Source organism: Coregonus lavaretus, assembly GCF_964263955.1.
Source record: "Coregonus lavaretus genome assembly, chromosome: 32".
Taxonomy (NCBI): Eukaryota; Metazoa; Chordata; class Actinopteri; order Salmoniformes; family Salmonidae; genus Coregonus; species Coregonus lavaretus.
Genome location: NC_140019.1, coordinates 27,841,572 through 27,861,891, shown reverse-complemented (window position 1 = coordinate 27,861,891; position 20,320 = coordinate 27,841,572).

The following is a 20,320-nucleotide window of genomic DNA, read 5'->3' as shown; positions in this document are numbered from 1 at the left end:
ATCACACCCCAAGCCGGCTCAGAGGGTACCAAACTAGGAGGCCCACGGCAGCCCAAACACACACAGGTTCCACCGGCTCCAAAAAGGGGTTACAGAAGCCACTTTTTTCCCTAATACTTAACCAAGACGCCTGAACTGTCAGAGCCCCATATAGGGAACCAGAACCTGCTGCAATTTGGCTATGCCCACTGACACACCGCCACTGCAGCCCAAGTCCATAGATCCCACGGTTCCAAGGACAATACTTACCTTGCGAGCTTGAAATGTCAGAACTCATACAAGGAAGTGCAAGTCCAAAACAACAGAACACCTGTCGTAACTTTGTAAAGCGCACGCGCGCGCTGCATAGCATCGACCAGAGTCGATGAACCACGGCAGTCCGAGGATCAAACCTCCAGGAAACCTGCAGTAACCTGGAAACTGTATACTTGCACACTGCCATGGCAGTCCAAGGCTGAATCCCACAGGAGACTGTGGTAACCATGATAATGCACACTTTATGTGCTGCCGCAACCCAAGGCAGCCCAAGGCTAAAACCTACTGGGAACTGTGGTAACCCTGCCTAAAACCCACTCCCTGGACCCAGCCATAAGAACACTATGAGCCACACTGGGAGCAGTTACATCCAAGCTATAAAACCTCACAAAGGTATGTCGGCAAACCCAACTCGCTGCAGCAGAGATATCACCAATTGTGATGCCCTGAACAATGCCCAAGCAGCCTCCACACCCGTTAGCGGCGTGAACATGCACACTGCTAGGCAACCCTTGTGCTTTGCTGTCATACGCCAGGGAGATAGATTCCACAATCCAAGGAGAAAGACGTTGCTTAGGAAGCACCCTACCCCGAGCTGGATTAGCGAAACAGACAAAAAGCTCACAAACACAGATATCCATATACGTGCATAATGCGACCCTCAAATGCGCGCCACTTATATGTATACAACCCTCTCATAGAGGGCGCACGCTCCAACTGTATAGTCATAATCACGTTTGAAGGTAAACCCCTAGCCGTCAAACGCAACCTTTCAGGGGCCAAACCCACAGATCCCATATCTACGGTCATGGGGTGCCAAACTCTCCCCTGCGCCTGGGACAATTAATTCCGACATCACAGAACTCTCCATGGGTCTCTGCCCAACAGGCGTATGATCTCCGGGAACTAGGGTTGTCTGGGCCAATGGGGCACCACCAGAATCAACAACACACCCTCCTGACAGACCCTCTCCACGGTGGCTTGAATCAGGTCCACCGGAGGAAATGCATAGAGCAGGGTTCAAGGCCACTGGTACGCCAAAGCATCCGTTCCCAACAGCGTGCCCAGACCCCTCATTGAGAAGAACAGACGACAATGTGTGTTTTCTCGCGATGCGTAAAGATCTAAGTTGGCCCTGCCGAACCGGTCCCATATCTGGGCAACCACCGAGGGTGCGGCCTCCACTCCATAGAGACAGGACCCCCCTGGAAAGAAGATCTGCACCCACGTTGAGAGATTCAAGAAGATACTTGATTTTTTTTTATTTAACCTTTATTTAACTAGGCAAGTCAGTTAATAACAAATTCTTATTTATAATGACGGCCTACCAAAATGCAGGATGCCTCCTGCGGGGATGGGGGCTGGGATTAAAAATAAAAATATAGGACAAAACACACATCACGACAAGAGAGACACCACAACACTACATAAAGAGAGACCTAAGACAACAACATAGCATGGCAGCAACACATGACAACACAGCATGGTAGCAACACCACATGACAACAACATGGTAGCAACACAACATGGCAGCAGCACAACATGGTAGCAGCACAAAACATGGTACAAACATTATTGGGCACAGAGAACAGCACAAAGGCAAGAAGGTAGAGACAACAATATATCACGCGAAGCAGCTACAACTGTCAGTAAGAGTGTCCATGATTGAGTATTTGAATGAAGAGATTAAGATAAAACTGTCCAGTTTGAGTGTTTTTTGCAGCTCGTTCCAGTCGCTAGCTGCAGCGAACTGAAAAGAGGAGCGACCCAGGGATGTGTGTGCTTTGGGGACATTTAACAGAATGTGACTGGCAGAACGGGTGTTGTATGTGGAGGATGAGGGCTGCAGTAGGTATCTCAGATAGGGGGGAGTGAGGCTTCAGGTACACAGAGATTACCAGTTTACAGAGGAGTATAGAGTGCAGTGATGTGTCCTATAAGGAGCATTGGTGGCAAATCTGATGGCCGAATGGTAAAGAACAACTAGCTGCTCGAGAGCACCCTTACCTGCCAATCTATAAATTACGTCTCCGTAATCTAGCATGGGTAGGATGTCTCGCCCTGAGTGACAGAAAATGCGCACTGCTCCATACGAGCAGATAACGGGCCAGGTTTAAGAGAGAGCGAGAGACCACGTTCCTCCCTGCCTGTTGATGTATGCCACCACCGTCCTGTTGTCAGACCTTATCAACACATGCTGGCCCTCCAACATCGGAAGAAAATGCCTCAGCGCCAGCAAAACAGTCAGTAGCTCTAGGTAATTGATATGCAACACCCTTTGCTCTGTTGACCAAATCCCTCTTTCCGAGTAGCCCACACACAGCGCTCCCCATCCCAGTAAGGATGAGTCTGTCGTGATCACCCTGTGAGACACTACGGGGCCCGAGAACCCCCTGCAACAGCAGTCACGGCCCTCCAACTAGTCAACGCTCTTAGGCACGACAGGGATACCTTGAGCAACCGATGACAGTGGCGAGATGTGTCCAGACACGTAGCAATCACCCAGTACTGAAACAGACGCATTAAAAGAAGTCCCAGAGGCACCACTGCTACCATAGAGGCCATCACACCCAATAACTGCAGGCACAAGCGAAAAGGCACAGTGCCAGACAGAGTCGGAATGCAACCCTCCTCTGTCGGGACAGAAACACATGATTCAGAACCGAATCCATAACGAGACCCAGAAACTGAATGTGCTGAGCTGGAGTCAAACAACTTTACTTGGGATTCACTATGAACCCCAGAGACTAAATATGGGAAACCAGGGTGGCAGTGTGGAGCTCCATCTGTTCCCTCCACTCTACTATGACCAGCCAATCGTCCAGATAGGCCAATACTCTGATCCCCTGGGACTGCACCGGTCCAAAAGCCACCTTCACCACCATAGAAAATGTGCAGGGCGATAGGCAGAGCCCGAAAGGTAGGACCAGAAATTCGTAGGCCACACCCTCGAAATGAAACTTTCTGTGAGGAGGATATATAGCCACATGAAAATACACATTTTAAGGCATACTGTAGGTAAGGGGTAAACGTTGACGTTCTGTACATTACCTTGGAAATAATGGATGACGCAGCGGATGTTTATTTTTCCATGGTAATGTACAGAACGGAGGCGTTTTTCTGCTTATAACACGGTTATAACACGGTTGCCAATGAAAACAATACTAAAGCACACATTTACCGGTAGAAATAACTTGATCTTTTAACTTTTATAAGATAATTCATACTTTTACATCTTTTGGTTGTTAGAAACGCGACCCATTAGTTTGTTCGATTAGTTTGATATTTATGGACGCAACCCAGTTGTTCGTTCTATATGTTCCGTTGCCATCATCGCTGGCAACGTTCTTGTCCTTTGCTTGCTAGTCAACTAGCTACAGTTTACACAGTCACGACATCTGAAGCCAGAATAACAGCAAAGTAGCTGCATTTGCGTTTGTTTAAGCTGTTTTCTATTGACATTCATTTAGATACATCCATAACAATGAGCTGATGATGCCCGATTTTGCCTGGCATAGCTAGAAAAGTTTGCTTTCTCATCGGGACACTTGACACTGTTCATTATGAGGAGATCACATTGCATATTAAACACTAGGCTAGAAGCTAGCTAAACAGGCCTAGTTTGTTGCTAGCAAACCTGCTAATATGATAACCGAATTTAAAAATACCAGTTGCTGAAAACAGCTGGTCAAGCTAGAAACATGTGGGAGGATTTGACAGCATAGCGCCCCTTGCGTCATGACTGCAACAGTAGGGACCAGAGAAATTCATGTTCATCACTCACCACATTAGGTCATCAGATGCTCAAAAAACAAAAACAAATAAATGTATTCGTTGGACCTGCGTTTAAAATGTGTCCAATTTCGTTTTGTGTGGTTGTTGGCTTAGCTTTCTGTAACTTTGTAGCAAGTACGTGTAGGATCATTTTGCGTTATGATTGCAAGGTGTCCCGATTTATTTTCTGATATCGTATCCAACCAATCAAAAACTAGTATTCAACAATGCTGCGGTATAAGGGAATGATAATAGAGTACCGCAGTACGAGTCATAATACCCATAAAACCTAGTGGTCAGGGAAATGGTTCCAATAGTTTTTCCACCATTCATTTTTCCCACTTAAAATAAACGCTGTGTTTCATGTAGGCTTATCCTGGCGTTACGTTTTGATAACCATGTAAATCTCTCTAGGACAAGGTTACTCTTTTCAATATATTTGTCTGTATTTACAAAAAAATGTTTTTTGAAATGCTAATTAGATGCTAATGTGGCTATCATAAAGAACTACAAATGTCATGATGATCTGGACGAGACTGCCGAATCGAGGCAAATGTAAGAATCTCTGGGTTAACTATCTAATGTTAGCTAATTGTAGTAATGAATAAATTGGCTACATTTCTTTAAATGGACAATTCTGTGAACTGTCTTGTGCAAGTTTTAAATTGACACAATACCAGTTAGCAAAGGTGTCAGCTAGAGATGACGTGCAGGAGCTTGCATGGATTCGTAGATTTGCATGAGGTCTACTTTGACGCTAATTAGCATTTTCGAATCTGAGAGTAAATAGTGCCAAATACATTGATAAAAGTAATCTTGTCCAAGAGAGATTTACATGGTTATCAAAACATCACGCCAGCGTAAGCCTAAATGAAACTCAGCCCTTATTTGAAGTGTTTCTAAATCCCCTATACAAAAATGAATGGTGGAAAAACTATTGGAGCCATTTCCCTGTTTGATCTGTAGACCACTGTGGGGCTTTATCTCATACCTGGCTAAAGTTACATCTGAGTTAGAAATTGAAATTAAAGAACTATTTTAGAAAAAAGCCCATAAAAGATATGGTGTCCCTTTCACTTTTGAAAAGAGCCAACAACTACAGGTTAAACTCAAATAAATGATTTAGTAATAAGAAATACATTTATTTCCATGACAGAAGAAAAAAGCAATTTTGGACTGACTGTAGATATTTTTAAATACATGCAACTTAAAAGTTTCATATCAAGAAATGTATATTTTAAATATTTTGGACATCAGAGCAATCTTGAAGGAATCCTATTTGAGTCAGAAAAGGATTCTCATATGATAAATAATAATAATAATATGATAGGTAAGATATACAAAACCTTGCAGAGATCTTATCCAACAGACAATCCCGTAGAAACAAATATAAACTACTGGAACCAATACTTAAAAATAACTGATATTGGCACAAGATTGAAGGAATGTTGGAACATAACTAATGAAATTACAGTTAACTAAAATGTACACTTATTTCAGTATAAACTAATGTATAGAATGTATTACAATAGACAAAATTCACAAATTCTACAGTACAACGGCAGAGTCATGTCTTAAGTGTAAAATTAACAATGATTCAATAATCCATGCCTTCTGGGAATGCTAAATATAAAATCCAAAAGTTATGGGCAGAGTTAGAAAGTTGGCTGTCAGAAGAGTTACAATGTCAATGCACTTTTAATCTGTCTGTCTGCATATTTCCAGACATGGTATATAAGGATGCAGTGAGATACCCGATAGGTTGGATGATACTTTTCTCGTCAATGAACTTGAAAAAATGTATACTTCAAAACTAGAAATCAACCAATCCTCCATCGTTAACACAATGGAAAGGTCAAATACTTTAATATCTACATTTTGAAAGTGTGTGGATGACCAAGAGAAACAAAATGGTGCAGATGATACGGTGATACGGTGCAGATGGGGGTGTGAGCAGGTGGGTCTGGGCAGGGTGTCACGGATTCTGCCGAGGCTGCTCCTCCTCCTTGTTCGGGCAGGCTTCGGCGTTCGTCGTCCCCGGAGTACTAGCTGCCACCGTTGAATGTTTCTTTGTTTGATTGCTTTTGTCTGTCTATTGCACCTGTCTCCATTTGTGTCTGATTATGTGTTCTATAAGTTGCCTGTTTTGTATTGGTTAGGTTGTGTGTTGTTTTTCGCCTGTCAGTTAGTGCTGCGTGTTTGCTCTGTTTGTTGTTTTGGAGTTTACGCACAGTTTGCGTAATCGCTCGCCTCTGTGTGTTTTTGAGGCCGGTTATTGTATTTTGCCTAGTGGTTAACTAGTAAACTTTGTTGGACTAAGCTTCGGTGTCCTGCGCCTGACTTCCACACCACACTTACCTCAGCCCTTGACAGAACTACACACCATTATGGAGTCAGCAGGAGCAGCGGCGGCACCCAAGTCGCTGGAGGATCGGATCAGCGACCAAGACACCATGATCCGGCAACTTGGGGCCGCCATGAACGAGGTGTCCAACACTCTACGCCGGTTGGTTACGGGAGAGGTGCCCACGCCTTCGCACACCTTACCATCACCATCGGCCAGTCCTCCTCTCCCAGCACCGGAACCCAGTGGCATTCGGCTCTCGCTCCCGAGGGCATATGATGGTTCTGCAGCCGGGTGTCAGGGGTTCCTCCTGCAGGTGGAACTATACCTGGCCACCATACACCCGGTGCCCTCGGGATACGAGAGCGTCTCCGCCCTCATCTCCTGTCTATCCGGCAAGGCATTGGAGTGGGCCAACGCCGAATGGAGGGGAATAGACGCCGCTACCATCACCTACGCGGAGTTCTCCCGCCGCTTCAGGGCTGTGTTCGATCATCCACCTGAGGGGAAGGTGGCGGGGGAGCGTCTGTTCCACCTCCGACAGGGGAAGAGGAGTGCACAGGAGTTCGCCCTGGAGTTCCGGACTCTAGCGGCGGATGCGGGGTGGAATGAGAGGGCCCTCATCGACCATTACCGGTGTAGCCTACGAGAGGACGTTCGTCGTGAGCTGGCCTGCAGGGACACCAACCTATCCTTCGACCAGTTGGTGGACATTTCCATCCGTCTCGACACCCTGCTGGCTACCCGCGGACGTCCCGAGTGGGGGTCGTCCATTCCACCCTCCAGCACCTCCGAGCCGATTCCCATGGAGCTCGGGGGTGCTGGCGCTAGGGAGAGGAGGAGAGAGAACCCGAGGGGGGCCGTGTTCTGCACCAACTGTGGCCGTGGAGGACACACTGCGGCTAGGTGCTGGGGAGGGTCTCCTGGGAGAGGGGACAACAGGTCACGCACCGGGGAGTCATTTCAGGTGAGTAGGCGCCCCACTTACCCAGAGCTCTCTGTTGGTCACATGAGTATACCTGTGAGATTTCCACAGGTGGCACCTCATTCCCAGCATAAGGCGCTAGTAGATTCAGGCGCAGCTGGGAATTTTGTTGATCGTGAATTTTGTTATAGGCTAGGAATTCCCCTTCGGCCGGTAGAAGCCCCTTTTCCTGTTCATGCCCTAGACAGCCGGCCGCTGGGGTCGGGGTTGATCAGAGAAGTCACAGCACCACTTAAGATGACGACGCAGGGGGGTCATGAGGAGATCATTCAGTTTTATCTGATCGACTCTCCTGCGTATCCCGTGGTGCTGGGGCTTCCCTGGTTAAGCCATTGCGTGGCAACAGAGGGCTCTTATGGAGTGGTCTGCCCAGTGTGTAGGGAAATGTCTAGGTGTTTCCTTAGGGGCGACCTCGGTGGAGAGTCCGAACCAAGTGCCCGCAATGCCCATTCCCCCTGAATATGAGGATTTAGCACTTGTGTTCAGCAAAACTAGGGCAACACGGCTACCACCTCATAGACAGGGGGATTGTGCGATAGATCTCCAAACAGGAGCGGCACTTCCGCGGAGCCGTGTGTATCCCCTGTCTCAAGAAGAGACAGCGGCTATGGAGACTTACATAGCCGAGTCCTTGGCACAGGGATACATACGGTCCTCCACTTCCCCGGTTTCCTCAAGTTTCTTCTTTGTGAAGAAGAAGGACGGGGGTTTGCGCCCGTGTATTGATTACCATAGTCTCAATCAGATCACGGTTAAGTACAGTTACCCTCTTCCTCTGATTGCGACTATGACGGAGTCATTACGCGGAGCGCGGTTCTTCACAAAGTTGGATCTCAGGAGCGCGTACAATCTGGTGCGCATTAGGGAGGGGGATGAATGGAAAACAGCATTTAGCACCACCTCGGGTCATTACGAGTATCTCGTCATGCCATACGGGTTAATGAATGCTCCTTCAGTCTTCCAATCCTTTGTTGACGAGATTTTCCGGGACATGCATGGGCAGGGTGTGGTAGTATACATTGACGACATCCTAGTGTACTCTTCTACCCGAGCCGAGCATGTAGCCCTGGTGCGCCGAGTATTGAGGAGGCTGTTGGAGCATGACTTGTGTGTTAAGGCAGAGAAATGCCTGTTTTTCCAGGAGTCCATCTCCTTTTTGGGTTATCGATTGTCCGCGTCTGGTGTGAAGATAGAGGTTGACCGTGTGTCGGCCGTGCGTAATTGGCAAACTCCAACCACTGTAAAAGAGGTGCAGCAGTTTTTGGGTTTTGCTAATTACTACCGGAGGTTTATCCGGGGCTTTGGACAGGTGGCAGCTCCCATTACGTCCCTGCTAAAGGGGGGTCCGGTGCGTCTGCAGTGGTCAGCTGAAGCGGACAGGGCATTTGTTAGACTGAAGAACCTGTTCACTTCGGCTCCGGTGCTGGCGCATCCGGACCCCGCTTTACCATTTCAAGTTGAGGTAGACGCGTCCGAGGCCGGTATTGGGGCAATCCTGTCGCAACGGTCCGGCACGCCACCCAAGCTCCGCCCCTGTGCGTTCTACTCTAAGAAGCTCAGCTCGGCGGAGCGTAATTATGACGTAGGGGACAGGGAGCTGTTGGCTGTAGTCCAGGCCCTAAAGGTGTGGAGGCATTGGCTTGAGGGGCTCAACACCCTTTCCTCATTCTGACTGACCACCGTAACCTGGAGTACATCCGGGCAGCTAGGAGATTGAACCCTCGTCAGGCTAGGTGGAACGGTAAGGCAGACGCCCTGTCCCGGCGGTATGACACAGAGGAGAGGTCCATTGAGCCTACTCCCATACTGCCGGAGTCTTGTCTGGTGGCTCCGGTGGTGTGGGAGGTCGATGCGGAGATCGAGCGGGCACTGCGTACCGACCCTACTCCCCCCGAGTGTCCTGTGGGGCGGACGTACGTTCCGCTCAAGGTTCGTGACCGCCTTATTTATTGGGCTCATACATCACCCTCCTCTGGACATCCAGGTATTGGCCGGACAGTGCACTGCCTTAGCGTGAAATACTGGTGGCCAACGTTAGCTAGGGATGTGAGGGTTTATGTCTCCTCCTGCTCGGTGTGCGCCCAGTGTAAGGCGCCTAGACATTTGCCCAGGGGAAAGTTACATCCCCTGCCAGTTCCACAACGACCATGGTCCCACCTCTCTGTGGATTTTGTGACCGACCTTCCCCCCTCCCAGGGGAATACCATCATTTTGGTCGTTGTGGATCGGTTTTCCAAGGCCTGTCGTCTCCTCCCAATGCCGGGTCTCCCTACTGCCCTACAGACCGCTGAGGGCCTATTTACCCACGTGTTCCGGCACTATGGGGTCCCCGAGGATATTGTGTCTGACCGAGGTCCCCAGTTCACCTCCAGAGTCTGGGGGGCGTTCATGGAACGCTTGGGGGTCTCGGTGAGCCTTACCTCGGGGTACCACCCAGAGAGCAATGGGCAGGTTGAACGAGTCAACCAGGATGTGGGTAGGTTTCTGAGGTCCTATTGCCAGGGCCGGACGGAGGAGTGGTCTAGGTATATCCCCTGGGCAGAGATGGCCCAGAACTCTCTCCGCCACTCCTCCACCAATTTAACACCTTTCCAGTGTGTTTTAGGGTATCAGCCGGTCCTGGCACCATGGCACGAGAGCCAGATCGAGGCCCCTGCGGTGGATGAGTGGATTCGGCGCTCGGAGGAGACGTGGGACGCTGCACATGTCCATCTGCAGCGGGCCATCCGTCGACAGAAGGCGAGCGCCGATCGCCACCGCAGTGAGGGACCGGTATACGCACCGGGAGATCGAGTCTGGCTCTCGACTCGAAACCTGCCCCTCCGCCTGCCCTGCCGGAAGCTGGGTCGGCGGTTTGTGGGGCCCTTTAAAGTCCTGAGAAGATTGAACGAGGTGTGTTACAGGTTACAACTGCCTATTGATTACAAGAATATTAACCCCTCGTTCCATGTGTCTCTTCTCAGGCCGGTGGTAGCTGGCCCACTCCAAGAAGATGAGATAGGAGAGACCCCTCCGCCCCCATTGGACATCGAGGGGGCCCCGGCGTACAGGGTCGGATGAGTGGTCTCCAGTATCTCGTGGAGTGGGAGGGGTACGGTCCGGAGGAACGGTGCTGGGTGCCTAGGAGGGACATCCTAGATCCATCCCTCCTGACTGAGTTCCACCGTGGGCATCCCACGCGCCCGGGTCCGCGTCCTCCTGGCCGTCCCCGAGGCCGGGGTCGGCGCACGGCTGGAGCCGCGCATCAAGGGGGGGGTACTGTCACGGATTCTGCCGAGGCTGCTCCTCCTCCTTGTTCGGGCAGGCTTCGGCGTTCGTCGTCCCCGGAGTACTAGCTGCCACCGTTGAATGTTTCTTTGTTTGATTGCTTTTGTCTGTCTATTGCACCTGTCTCCGTTTGTGTCTGATTATGTGTTCTATAAGTTGCCTGTTTTGTATTGGTTAGGTTGTGTGTTGTTTTTCGCCTGTCAGTTAGTGCTGCGTGTTTGCTCTGTTTGTTGTTTTGGAGTTTACGCACAGTTTGCGTAATCGCTCGCCTCTGTGTGTTTTTGAGGCCGGTTATTGTATTTTGCCTAGTGGTTAACTAGTAAACTTTGTTGGACTAAGCTTCGGTGTCCTGCGCCTGACTTCCACACCACACTTACCTCAGCCCTTGACACAGGGGTGATGTTGTGGATGTTTGTGTGCGTCTGTATGTTTGTATGTGTATGTTTTGTTAAAAAAGAAAGAAAATAGTAATAATAAAAATAATGGTACCATAAAATAAAATGTATACACTACCGTTCAAAAGTTTGGGGTCACTTAGAAATGTCCTTGTTTTGGAAAGAAAAGCATTTTTTTGATGTTGTAAATGGCTTTTGTAGCTGGAAACGGCGGATTTCGAATGGAATATCTACATAGGCGTACAGAGGGCCTGTCACGACTTCCGCCGAGGCTGCCTCCCCTCCTTGTTCAGGCAGGTTTCGGCGTTCGGCGTCACCGGCTTACTAGCTACTGCCGATCCATTTATCATCACTCCATTTGTCTTGTCTTCTATCACACGCACCTGGTCCTTATTCCCTCATTAGTCATGGTATAAGTGTTCCCTCTGCTTCCTTGTCTGTGTGGGTGATTGTTTATTGTGGAGGTTAGTGAAGCTTGGTGGAGCTCGTGTACTTTGTATCGACGGGAGTATTTTTTCCCGTGTGCCTTGTATTTTCCAGTGCGCCTGTTTTGTGCCCTGGAGTGTGTTTGACGCATTTCTGCGTAAACCTGTGTTTTGCCGATTAAAGCCTGTTATTCTGTGATTTACCCTCCTGCGCCTGACTCCTTCATCCCCACCTCATCACAGAATCACCCACCCGCTATGGAGTCAGCGGGAGAGACGCACATGCCTGGAGTCGTGGAACGGGTCCAGGAGCATTCAACTATGCTAGCCAGCTTGGGTGAAGCGATGGGTCGGGTTCTTCATGTTGTCCAACGCCTGGAGAGGAGAGAGCCCGATCCGTCGAGACCAGCTGGTCAACCGGATCCCGCCACCTACACCCCAGCACCCGGAGGGATCCAGATATCCCGACCAGGGGAATTCGACGGGACAGCAGCGCTGTGCCAAGGATTTCTTCTCCAACTGGAGCTCTAGTTCTCCAGCATCCGACCGGTTCCATCGGAGCGGGAGAAGGTGTCCGCCCTCGTCTCCTGCCTCTCGGCGAAAGCCCTGGAGTGGGCCAACGTGGTGTGGAACGAAGGAGGAGCCGCGTTGGAGAACTACGGGGAGTTCGCTCGCCTCTTCCGGGTGGTCTTCGATCACCCGCCCGATGGTCGAAAGGCAGGCAAGCGGCTGGTCCACCTGAGGCAGGGGACGAGGACTGCGCAGGACTTCGCATTGGAGTTTCGGACCCTGGCAGCGGGGTCCGGGTGGAACGAGCGGGCCCTGATCAACCATTTCCGGTGCCATCTGCGGGAGGAAGTCCGACAGGAGCTAGCCTTCCGAGACACCATGTTGTCCTTCAACAAACTGGTGGACATGGCCATTCGTTTGGACAACCTGCTGGCAGCCAGAGGACGTCCTGGTAGGGGTCTGCCCGTTTCCACCCCGGACGACTCGGATCCCGAGCCGATGGAGCTGGGTGGAGCCGCCGGCCGAGAGAGCGGAGGAGGACTGCGACAGTACCACTCTGGTGGCACAAAGGGACAATAAACCACACGTCGTAGTCAACATTATTTTGGGCCGGGAGGCGGCAGGTAGGGCACTCTCGCATCACCCCAGGTATTGAACACCCACACTTGTTCAGAGCTGCTGCACACTGTAAAATACACATCTCCTTTCCTGAGCACATGGTAGTTCCCCAGTGTAAGGCGCTAGTCGATTCAGGCGCAGCTGGGAACTTTATGGACAGGGCATTCGTACACCGTGTAGGCATTCCATTGATTCCCCTATCCATTCCACGCCCCATCAGAGCACTTGATATTCGACTATTAGGGTCCGGGTTGGTTAAGGAAGTTACTGCACCAGTCACCATAATTACCCAGGAGACTCATTGTGAGCAGGTTACTTTTTCCATTATTGAGTCTCCTGCTTTCCCTGTGGTATTAGGTATCCGTTGGCTAGCACTCCACAACCCCACCTTCTCATGGCCGCAGAGGGTTCTCACGGGGTGGTCGCGAGAGTGTCAGGGTAGGTGTCTAGGTGTTTCCGTTGGTGCAACCACGGTGGAAAGTCCAGACAGTACCTCCACCGTGCGCATTCCCCCTGAATACCTCGATCTGGCGCAAGCGTTCTCTAAAATGCAGGCGACTAAATTACCACCTCATCGGGCGGGGGATTGCGCGATAAACCTCCGGGTAGACGCTGTACCTCCCAGTAGTCATATATAACCCCTGTCACAGGCTGAAACGGTGGCTATGGAAACACATGTCACTAAGTCCCTGCGCCAGGGGTATATACGTCCCTCCACTTCACCCGCCTCCTCGAGTTTCTTCTTTGTGAAGAAGAAGGACGGAGGTCTGCGCCCGTGCATTGATCATCGACCACTGAACAGGGAGACGATAAGATTTAGTTATCCTCTCCCCCTCATTCCTTCAATGATTGAATCAATGCATGGGGCGCGCTTCTTCACCAAATTAGATCTCAGGAGTGCGTACAACCTGGTGCGTATCCGAGAGGGAGATGAGTGGAAGACAGCATTCAGCACAACCACGGGGCATTATGAATACCTGGTGATGCCCTATGTTTGATGAATGCTCCCTCAGTTTTCAAGTCCTTTGTGAACGAGGTGTTTCGGGACATGCTTGGTCGCGGTGTAGTGGTCTACTTCGATGACATCCTGGTGTATTCCGCTACGTGCGCCGAGCATGTGTCCCTGGTTCGTAAGGTGCTGGCCCGACTGTTGGAAAATGACCTTTATGCTAAGGCAGAGAAGTGTATGTTTTTTCCAGCAGTCCGTCTCCTTCCTTGGATACCGCATTTCCACCTCAGGTGTGGAGATGAAGGGAGATCGCATTTCAGCCGTGCATAATTGGCAGACTCCAACCACGGTTAAGGAGGTGCAGCGCTTCCTTGGCTTTGCCAACTACTATCAGAGGTTTATCCGGGGCTTTGGCAAGGTCGCAGCTCCCATTACCTCCCTGTTGAAGGGTGGGCCGTCCCGGCTCCGCTGGTCTGCTGAGGCTGACCTGGCCTTCAGCAAACTGCGGGGTCTGTTCACCTCAGCCCCAGTACTGGCCCACCCCGATTAATCACTACCGTTCGTAGTGGAGGTGGATGCGTACGAGGTTGGGATAGGAGCTGTCCTGTCACAACACTCGGGTACGCCACCCAAGCTCCGCCCCTGTGCGTTCTTCTTGAAGAAGCTCAGCCCGGCGGAGCAGAACTACGGCGTTGGTGATCGGGAGCTGTTGGCTGTTGTCCGAGCCTTGACCGTGTGGAGGCATTGGCTCGAGGGGGCAAAACACCCTTTCCTCATCTGGACGGACCACCGTAACCTGGAGTACATCCGGGCAGTGAGGAGGCTGAATCCTCGCCAGGCCAGGTGGGCCCTATTCTTCACCCGGTTTGATTTCACTATATCATACATCCCGGATACGAAGAACGCGCTGTCCCGGCTGTATGACACAGAGGAGAGGCCCAGCGACAACACCCATACTGCCGGCCTCCTGCATTGTGGCACCAGTAGTATGGGCGATGGACACGGATATAGAGCAGGCATTACGCACGGATCCCTCTCCACCTCAGTGTCCAGATGGGCTACAATACGTGCCTGCTCTTATCCGTGATCGTCTGATCTACTGGGCACACACGTCACCCTCCTCCGGTCACCCAGGTATCGGCCGTACAGTGTGCTGCCTGACCGGAAAATACTGGTGGCCTACCTTGGCTAAGGACGTGAGGGTGTATGTCTCCTCCTGCTCAGTGTGCGCCCTGAGTAAGGCACCTAGGCACCTCCCAGCTGGTAAGTTACAACCTTTACCAGTTCCACAACGACCATGGTCTCACCTAAGTGTTGATTTTCTAACTGATCTTCCCCTCTCCCAAGGTAACACCACCATCCTGGTCGCTGTGGACCGCTTTTCTAAAGCCTGCCGCCTCCTTCCTCTGACCGGTCTCCCCACGGCTCTGCAAACTGCGGAGGCCCTGTTTACACACGTCTTCCGGCACTACGGGGTATCAGAGGATATAGTGTCTGACCGAGGTCCCCATTTCACGTCCAAGGTCTGGAAGGTGTTCATGGAACGTCTGGGGGTCTCGGTCAGCCTGATCTCTGGGTTCCACCCCGAGAGTAATGGGCAGGTGGAACAGGTAAATCAGGACGTGGGTAGGTTTCTGCGGTCCTAATGCCAGGACCGGCCGGGGGAGTGGTCGGTGTTCTTGCCATGCGCAGAATATGCCCAGAAATCTCTCCACCACTCCTCCACTAACCTAACACCTTTCCAGTGTATTATAGGTTACCAACCGGTTCTGGCACCGTGGACCAGAGCCAGACCGAGGCTCCTGTGGTGGATGACTGGTTTCGGCGCACGGAGGAGACATGGAATGCTGCCCACGTTCACCTTCAAACGCGCCATGTGTCGTCAGAAGGCCAATGCTGACTGCCACTGCAGTAAGGCCCCCGTCTTTCTACCGGGGGATCGGGTCTGGCTCTCGACCCGGAATCTGCCCCTCCGCCTGCCCTGCCGGAAGCTGAGCCCATGGTTTGTGGGGCCGTTCAAAGTCCTGAGGAGAGTCAACGAGGTCACTTATAGGTTATTACTCCCCCCTGATTACCCTATTAACCCCTCGTTTCATGTGTCTCTCCTCAGGCCGGTGGTAGCTGGTCCGCTCCAGGAGGCTGAGGTGAGGGAGGTCCCTCCACCTCCTCTGGACATCGAGGGGGCCCCGTCGTACTCTGTCCGTTCCATCCTGGATTGGAGGCGTCGGGTGGGGGACCTTCAGTACCTCGTGGAGTGGGAGGGGTATGGTCCGGAGGAACGGTGCTGGGTCCCGGTGAGGGATATCATTGATCCCTCTATGTTATGGGATTTCCACCGTCGCCATCCGGCTCACCTTGCTCCGCGTCCTCCTGGCCGTCCCCGAGGCCGGGGTCGGCGCGCTGCTGGAGCCGCGCATCAAGAGGGGGGTACTGTCACGACTTCGCCGAGGCTGCCTCCCCTCCTTGTTCGGGCAGGTTTCGGCATTTGACGTCACCGGCTTACTAGCTACTGCATATCCATTTATCATCACTTTTTCCCGTGTGCCTTGTATTGTCCAGTGCACCTGTTTTGTGCCCTGGAGTGTGTTTGATGCATTTCTGCGTAAACCTGTATTTTGCGGATTAAAGCCTGTTATTCTGTGATTTACCCTCCTGTGCCTGACTCCTTCATCACCACCTCATCACAGGCCCATTATCAGAAACCATCAGTCCTGTGTTCCAATGGCATGTTGTTTTTGCTAATCCAAGTTTATCATTTTGAAAGGCTAATTGATAATTAGAAAACCCTTTTACAATTATGTTAGCACAGCTGAAAACGGTTGTGCTGATTTAAAGAAGCAATAAAACTGGCCTTCTTGAGAATAGTTGAGTATCTGGAGCATCATCAATTGTGGGTTCGATTACAGGCTCAAAATGGCCAGAAACAAATAACTTTCTTCTGAAACTCATCAGTCTATTCTTGTTCTGAGAAATGAAGGCTATTCCATGCGAGAAATTGGCAAGAAATTGAAGATCTCGTACAACGCTGTGTAAAAAATAAAATAAAATAAAATAAAATAAAATGTATGCATTCACTAACTGTAAGTCGCTCTGGATAAGAGTGTCTGCTAAATGACTAAAACGTAATGTAAATGTACTACTCCCTTCACAGAACAGCACAAACTGGCTCTAACCAGAATAGCAAGAGGAGTGGGAGGCCCTGGTGCACAACTGAGCAAGAGGACAAATACATTAGAGTGTCTAGTTTGAGAAACAGGCGCCTCACAGGTCCTCAACTGACAGCTTCATTAAATAGTACCCGCGAAACACCAGTCTCAACGTCAACAGTGAAGAGGCGACTCCGGGATGCTGACCTTCTAGGCAGAGTTGCCTTGATGACAGCTTTGCACACTCTTGGCATTTTCTCAACATCAACTGTTCAGAGGGGACTGTGTGAATCAGGCCTTCACGGTCAAATTGCTGCAAAGAAACCACTACTAAAGGACACCAATAAGAAGAAGAGACCTGCTTGAGCCAAGAAACACGAACAATGGACATTAGACTGGTGGAAATGTGTCCTTTGGTCTGGAGTCCAAATTAGACATTTTTGGTTCCAACCGCCGTGTCTTTGTGAGACGCAGTGTGGGTGAACGGATGATCTCCGCATGCGTATTTCCCACCTTTAAGCATGGAGGAGGAGGTGTTATGGTGTGGGGGTGCTTTGCTGGTGACACTGTCTGTGATTTATTTAGAATTCAAGGCACACTTAACCAGAATGGCTACCACAGCATTCTGCAGCGATACGCCATCCCATCTGGTTTGGGCTTAGTGGGACTGTCATTTGTTTTTCAACAGGACAATGACCCAACACACCTCCAGGCTGTGTAAGGGCTATTTTACCAAGAAGGAGGGTGATGGAGTGCTGCATCAGATGACCTGGCCTCCACAATCCCCTGACCTCAACCTAATTGAGATGGTTTGGGATGAGTCGGACCGCAGAGTGAAGGAATAGCAGCCAACAAGTGCTCAGCATGTGTGGGAACTCCTTCAAGACTTTTGGAAAAGCATTCCAGGTGGTGCTGGTTGAGAGAATGCCAAGAGTGTGCAAAGCTGTCATCAAGGCAAAGGGTGGCTATTTGAAGAATTTGTTTAACACTTTTTTGTTTACTACACGATTCCATATGTGTTATTTCATAGTTTTGATTTCTTCACTACAATGTAAAAATAGTAAAAATAAAGAAAAACCCTTGAATGAGTAGGTGTGTCCAAACTTTTGACCGGTAGTGTATATCAAGGACTCCTTCAGAGGGGTATACTACAAAGCAGGTTCAAGTAGTTAGCCAGCTAAATTGCCTAAACATCGTCTTTTTTTATTCTCTTTTGTTTTGATACGCTTGAATTGGGCTTGGTCTAAAAAAGTTCCGCTTTCTTCATGAACAAGAAAATCAACAGTTTTTCTGGTTGTTTATCAAAGCTTGGCATTTTTCCTATTTTTTTGCTTTACAACCTGGAATTAAAATTGAGTTTTGGGGGGTTGTATCTTTTGATTTACACAACATGCCTGCCACTTTGAAGATGCAAAATATTTTTTATGGTGAAACAAACAAGAAATAAGACAAAAAAACAGAACTTGAGTGTGCATAACTATTCACCCCCCCAAAGTCAATACTTTGTAGAGCCACCTTTTGCAGCAATTACAGCTGCAAGTCTCTTGGGGTATGTCTCTATAAGCTTGGCACATCTAGCCACTGGGATATTTGCCCATTCTTCAAGGCAAAACTGTTCAAGCTCCTTCAAGTTGGATGGGTTCCGCTGGTGTACAGAAAACTTTAAGTCATACCACAGATTCTTAATTGGATTGAGGTCTGGGCTTTGACTAGGCCATTCCAATACATTTAAATGTTTCCCTTTAAACCACTTGAGTGTGGCTTTAGCAGTATGCTTAGGGTCATTGTCCTGCTGGAAGGTGAACCTCCGTCCCAGTCTCAAATCTCTGGAAGACTGAAACAGGTTTCCCGCAAGATTTTCCGGTTTTTAGCGCCATCCATCATTCCTTCAATTCTGACCAGTTTCCCAGTCCCTGCCGATGAAATGCATCCCCACAGCATGATGCTGCCACCACCATGCTTCACTGTGGGGATGGTGTTCTCGGGGTGATGAGAGGTGTTGGGTTTCGCCAGACATAGCGTTTTCCTTGATGGCCAAAAAGCTCAATTTTAGTCTCATCTGACCAGAGTACCTTCTTCCAAATGTTTGGGAGTCTCCCACATGCCTTTTGGCGAACACCAAATGTGTTTGCTTATTTTTTTCTTTAAGCAATGGCTTTTTTCTGGCCACTCTTCCGTAAAGCCCAGCTCTGTGGAGTGTATGGCTGAAAGTGGTCATATGGACAGGTACTCCAATCTCTGCTCCTTCAGTGTTATCTTTGGTCTCTTTTTTGCCTCTCTTATTAATGCCCTCCTTGCCTGGTCCGTGAGTTTTGGTGGGCGGCCCTCTCTTGGCAGGTTTGTTGTGGTGCCATATTCTTTCCATTTTTTTATAATGGATTTAATGGTACTCTGTGGGATGTTCAAAGTTTCTGATATTTTTTTATAACCCAACCCTGATCTGTACTTCTCCACAACTTTGTCCCTGACCTGTTTGGAGAGCTCCTTGGTCTTCATGGTGCCGCTTGCTTGGTGGTGCCCATTGCTTAGTGGTGTTGCAGACTCGGGGCCATTCAGAACTGGTGTATATATACTGAGATCATGTGACACTTAGATTGCACACAGGTGGACTTTATTTAACTAATTATGTGACTTCTGAAGGTAATTGGTTGTACTATATCTTATTTAGGGGCTTCATAGCAAAGGGGGTGAATACATATGCACGCACAACTTTTCCGTTATTTATTTTTTAGAATAAAAAAATAAAATAAAAAAATCAATTTCACTTCACCAATTTGGACTATTTTGTGTATGTCCATTACATGAAATCCAAATAAAAATCAATTTAAATTACAGGTTGTAATGTAACAAAATAGGAATAACGCCAAGGGGGATGAATACTTTTGCAAGGCACTGTGTATCACTCTGAAGGAGGCCTTGATCTCTATGGTTTTAACATGGAAAAGTTACTGTGATAATGTGGGGTTCTATTTTCTTATAACTAGATGTGATGCCTAGCTTAGAAAGAATACATTAATGATTAAACATAATAGGTTTGTGATGTACTGATATAGATTGTTTAACATAACAAGCTGTGATTAATGTGAGGAACCGTTAGGGGGTAGGCTGAGACAGACTTGTGATTCACACAGACACACACACTGCCTCTTTGTTAAACCGTTCAAGGACAAAGTACTGCAACATGAAGAAGAAAACTATGTCTGAGGTTGCTGACTCGAGACAAGTTGCAAAACAACTAACACCTGGCAACAGTGAAGCGCCAAGGGCCTGGGACCAGCCTGAGCACCACCGATAGGCTGGGTAAGTTTAAACCACGCCCAGCCTCTACTCTGATAGGCCTGCCTGGAGCGGGAACTATCTCTGTCAGAGTATTTAAAGAAGAACTTATAACAATGGCTCAGTTCTCTGACTGCACTGCGTGGTGTTTCAGTGGACCCGTATATATACGAACATCATATTTACCATTGAAGTGTTTTGCATTAATTAAAATACTAGTCTATTTTAGAAGACGTGTATTGACCTCTTTTTGTTCCAATACCAGATTTGAATTGACGCAACTTAACAATAATGGGAAAAAAGTATCTGGCAGGTGATTCTAGTTGTCTGGGCATTTTGGGTAAGTTGGTTTTCTTCCTTGTTAGCTAGCTAACTT